The sequence below is a fragment of the Pogoniulus pusillus genome, chromosome 23 (assembly GCF_015220805.1).
Source record: "Pogoniulus pusillus isolate bPogPus1 chromosome 23, bPogPus1.pri, whole genome shotgun sequence".
NCBI lineage: Eukaryota > Metazoa > Chordata > Aves > Piciformes > Lybiidae > Pogoniulus > Pogoniulus pusillus.
The window spans coordinates 12,895,758-12,900,977 of NC_087286.1; the positions used below are offsets into that span (position 1 = coordinate 12,895,758).

A 5,220-nucleotide genomic window follows, 5' to 3' on the forward strand; every position below is an offset into this window, starting at 1 on the left:
TCAGACTTATACCTGCTGGCAGCAAGAAAATAGCAAGCAGTATGTGCTAGCTAGGAGCAGGAGGTTCTTCTATAAGAGAGAGAAAAGCCAACTTCTGTGTGCATTCCCAGCTGAGATGGTGGGGCCCTGTCCTTTCTCTCAGAATGACAGAGGCAAGAGAGTGCTCTACAAGTGCAGTCTGAGCATATCCTGGTCACTTCTTTCCCTTCCATTCTTCTGCTTCCATCTTCACAGACGGACCAGAGACATAGAATCTGATCTTTTTTATGCTAAGTCTCTGATGATCATGGCACTAAGGTCTAGACCAGGATCTGCCTGCAGCACAAAACCAAACCTCAGACCCTGAGATCTGTCCCTTGGAATTTGTCAGTTTGTAAATATAAACTATGCTTCTATCTAGTCTTCAACAAGATAGTCAAATCTATACATGATCTGAAGTCTTTTTAGTAGTGTAGCAAAGTGAAATAAAGAATAATTCCAAATTATCCCAGATTACTTTATCATGCCACAAAAATCACTTTTCAACAATCTGTTGTTCACTATTGACCACTTAAACCTTGGCTTTTATAGACTGAGTTTATCTGAGACAAATTCTAAGTGTTTGGGTTGGGTTTTTTCATACAACTAACCCAAGGAACTTGGAAAAAAGAAATGAGAAAAATCCTTATCATTAATATTTTTTGTTTTCCATTTCCCCTCTGCTTCGTCCCCTGGACTGCAGAAATCAGCCCCTTAGCAGAAAGAAAAAGCACATGTCAACTTGCCATACCAGCAGAGCCTGCAGGCAAAATGCAGCACTTTTTTGGGACTGTCAAGGACTGAATAAATCAGAGATAAGTGGGTTAAAATGTCAGTACCCACTGGGACCAAAATAAATCTACCACTTGCTTTTTTTCATCCAAGTGAAATCCAAACTGCAGTACCACCAACATTTCAGTCACTCATGTAGGAAGGCAACAGAAAACTCTTAGTGACTAATTTGAAAGTTGTATAAAAAGGGGAGAAAAAAAAAAACAAATACAAGTTGTTGGTTTTTTTTCTTTCCCCCTTCTCATTGTGTTAAGCCTGTGGAAGTCATCCTGTGCAAAAGGTCAGATAAGAGTGATGTGAAAGATGGTGTTAAAAGGCTTTCAAACTTTGTTTATTAATAGATATAACCCTTTCACCTCTGCTACATCTGTCACCACCAGGTTAAATATCATCTATCTTACTGGTCACCTGACTTCTTGTTATTAGTACAGGAAAGATGCCACAAACCTGCTGAACAGTCACAAATCCATTACACACAAATGCAAGAGAAAAATTGCCTGCGCTCTCCTAATAAAACATAACCTAACATGGACTAACTAAAGGCGCTGAGGGTAGCCTCTGGCTTTAAAAGCATTCACCAGGCCATTGATCATTGAAGACAACGTGCAGTGACCTCACACAAACACAATGTAAACTCCCAAACTCATTGATGGCATTCCCAGCCCTCTGCCCAAATTTATATTGCCTCTCTGTAAACTGTTTGACAGAGGCAGTGAAAGATGGAAGCAGAAAAGGGCCTCCTCAGTACGATGAGCATACCACCAAGTGCAGCTGGATGCAAGTGAATTAATTTGTAGCTTACTTTGATGTTCAAAGAAATCTCAGGCCAAGATGTGTGTTAACAGAATTCTGGTACGAATCTTGGGAGTCTGGTTTTCCTTTTGGATAGCCCAATTTTATGCTAGAGTATCACAAGTCTCTTTTGAGGAGGTAAAAGGAAACTGTGTTGGATTCCTCTGTGTTTATCAGCCAGAATGTTACTGCTCTGTGAGTCAAACCACACACTCAGAAAGCCATGTGGCTATATTTCTGGGGGTCTGTATATGTGTTCCTGCTTTCTCTCCCTTTTTCTCATTCCTTCTTTCTCTTCCTTCCCCCTTTTTCCTTCCAAACAAGGCGTGATGCCTTGCTTGCTCCCACCAGCCTCTGGCCCTGCTCTGAAATGGAGTGCTTTGTGTTTCTCTGTGTCTAAATGTCTCAGCACCCCATTTTGGAGCATTTTCCAGGCTTTCATGTGAAGATTTGCTTTCAGCAGGCAAAGAAAATAAACAAGTATTTCCTGCAACAGCAATCTGATTGGGTTCAAGTAGGTTGGCTAATCATTGTGACACATCAGCTTTTGAGTTCAGGCACCTACAAGTTGCAATGAGAATCTGGGCAGGTAAAACCCCTCTGATTTGATTTTCGCTCCATTACCTCCTGCTGGCGTAGCTCCCACCCACCGCTTCCAGAGCCTCTCTCTTCCTGAAGGACAGAGGATTTGATCCTCTTTCAAAGACCAGCTTTTTGTAAATCTATCCCCTTTATTTTAACTACATTTTCACAGCCACTATCTCCCTTTCCCCACTCCTCACAGGAACTCTAGTCATTACCCATTCTTAGGTATCTATGAAGTGCAAATGGCTAGAACAACTTCTTGGGCTTGCTCAGCTCCTTTAGCTCCTTTCCTTCTTTTGATTGCTAGAAACCTATGAGTGCATTTTCTCTCTCTTGAGGGAAAGAAAAAAAAAAGGAGAGGAGAGGAGAGGAGAGGAGAGGAGAGGAGAGGAGAGGAGAGGAGAGGAGAGGAGAGGAGAGGAGAGGAGAGGAGAGGAGAGGAGAGGAGAGGAGAGGAGAGGAGAGGAGAGGAGAGGAGAGGAGAGGAGAGGAGAGGAGAGGAGAGGAGAGGAGAGGAGAGGAGAGGAGAGGAGAGGAGAGGAGAGGAGAGGAGAGGAGAGGAGAGGAGAGGAGAGGAGAGGAGAGGAGAGGAGAGGAGAGGAGAGGAGAGGAGAGGAGAGGAGAGGAGAGGAGAGGAGAGGAGAGGAGAGGAGAGGAGAGGAGAGGAGAGGAGAGGAGAGGAGAGGAGAGGAGAGGAGAGGAGAGGAGAGGAGAGGAGAGGAGAGGAGAGGAGAGGAGAGGAGAGGAGAGGAGAGGAGAGGAGAGGAGAGGAGAGGAGAGGAGAGGAGAGGAGAGGAGAGGAGAGGAGAGGAGAGGAGAGGAGAGGAGAGGAGAGGAGAGGAGAGGAGAGGAGAGGAGAGGAGAGGAGAGGAGAGGAGAGGAGAGGAGAGGAGAGGAGAGGAGAGGAGAGGAGAGGAGAGGAGAGGAGAGGAGAGGAAAGGAAAGGAGAGGAAAGGAGAGGAGAGGAGAGGAGAGGAGAGGAGAGGAGAGGAGAGGAAAGGAGAGGAAAGGAAAGGAAAGGAAAGGAAAGGAAAGGAAAGGAAAGGAAAGGAAAGGAAAGGAAAGGAAAGGAAAGGAAAGGAAAGGAAAGGAAAGGAAAGGAAAGGAAAGGAAAGGAAAGGAAAGGAAAGGAAAGGAAAGGAAAGGAAAGGAAAGGAAAGGAAAGGAAAGGAAAGGAAAGGAAAGGAAAGGAAAGGAAAGGAAAGGAAAGGAAAGGAAAGGAAAGGAAAGGAAAGGAAAGGAAAGGAAAGGAAAGGAAAGGAAAGGAAAGGAAAGGAAAGGAAAGGAAAGGAAAGGAAAGGAAAGGAAAGGAAAGGAAAGGAAAGGAAAGGAAAGGAAAGGAAAGGAAAGGAAAGGAAAGGAAAGGAAAGGAAAGGAAAGGAAAGGAAAGGAAAGGAAAGGAAAGGAAAGGAAAGGAAAGGAAAGGAAAAAAAGAGAGGAGGGAGACTGAAACAAAAGAAGCAAACATTCCATATAATCAGATATTCTTCCACACACTGCAGTCTGTCATGTGAATGGATCCTGTCTACAGTTGTCATGTGAACAGGTTTTGAAAATATAACACAAATTATTTTCAAAAGTACTTGGGGACAGAACATTTTCCCTAAGAGTTGTCAAGAGTCATGTTTTGAGTACAACAGGATTCTGAGCTGGAGGACTGACAGTGATTAATTGCATCACCAAAGCTTGCTAGCACTTTCAGAGGCCTGGGGAATGCTCAGAGAATGGGGCTTCTGGAAAGTATTTAACCCTAGACCTAGATGTATCTGATGGCACCTGAAGGCTACCTACTGGCTCTGTAGTCAACCACAGCTTGTATTCATTCTTTATGTTGAAGTAACCCTTCCTTCTTTGACTCTCTTGTCTCCCAGCCCAGCTCCTGGTGTCATTACCACTCCTAGAGAAATAATTAGCATCTTGTATTGGTTCTCTGCCCTTGGTTCTTGCTTTGGCTTTAATCTTTGTCTTAACACAACAAATCATCAAATCTTAGAGTGGTTGAAGTTGGAAGGAACCTCTGGAAGTCATCTGATCCAACCTCCATGCTCAAGCAGATATATGGAGCCAGCTCTCCAGGATTATTTCCAGACAGCTTTTTAATATCCCCAGGGATTCCCTGCTTCTCTCACACATGCGCACCCTTGAGCTCCTCCAGGTTAAACAGCTCTGAGCCTTTCCTCAGGCTGAGACCCTCCAACACTTTTACCATCCTTGTGGCTCTTCACTGGAGTCAATCTCCGGTATGACCATGACTCACCAGCACTGTGGGGTCCAGAACTGAGTATGCTCCTGGTGTGCCTCACTAGTGCAGAGGAAGGATCACCAGCCTCAGTCTCCCGTCACTACTTTGTCCTGACACGCTTAGCCTTCTTTGCTACAAGTTGTTGGCTCATGTCCAGCTAGATACATACCAAGACCCCCAAATCCTTTTCTGCCAATCAGCAGTGTCCCCGGTGTATGCAGGTTACTTCTTCCCAGGCTGAAGACTTCTTGACCTCTCCTTGTTAAACTTCAGGAGGTCACTGCGGACCCACTCCTTCAGCCTGTGGAGGTTCCTTTGGGTGCCTGCTCCACTTCTTCAGCCTGTGGAGGTTCCTCTGGACAGCTGCTCTGCACCAACCACTCTTTTCCACACGGGTGTCAAAAGAGAAGCTGCGTTGGCCGGGAATCGAACCCGGGTCAACTGCTTGGAAGGCAGCTATGCTCACCACTATACCACCAACGCTGTGATGAGTATGGAGGCTGTGGTTGCATCCTTCCTGCTCTTCCAGTTTCCATCTGTTCCTGATCTAACCAGAAAGTTTGCTAGCTGCTTGCCACTAGCACAGAGAAAGTGCTACTGAGGGACTGAAGGAAACATTCACCTTCTCCACATCTGCCAAGGCTACTAGAAAGATTTTCCTTTCCTTCCGTTCCCTTCCCCTCCCCTCCCTTCCCTTCCTTCCTCTTTACTCTCTCCTCTCCTCCCCTCCCCTCCCTTCCCCTTCCCCTATCCCTTCTTCCTCTTCCTCTTCTCAATGAAAAAAATCTAAG

General features: G+C 45.5%; 1 non-coding gene across 1 annotated transcript; it reads right to left on the reverse strand.

Moving 5' to 3' along the window:
• Window positions 1-4,840: 4,840 nt before the first annotated feature.
• TRNAG-UCC (transfer RNA glycine (anticodon UCC)) lies at window positions 4,841-4,912 on the reverse strand. Its single transcript has one exon. It is a non-coding gene; the product is annotated as a tRNA-Gly (tRNA).
• Between the last annotated feature and the right edge of the window lie 308 nt (window positions 4,913-5,220).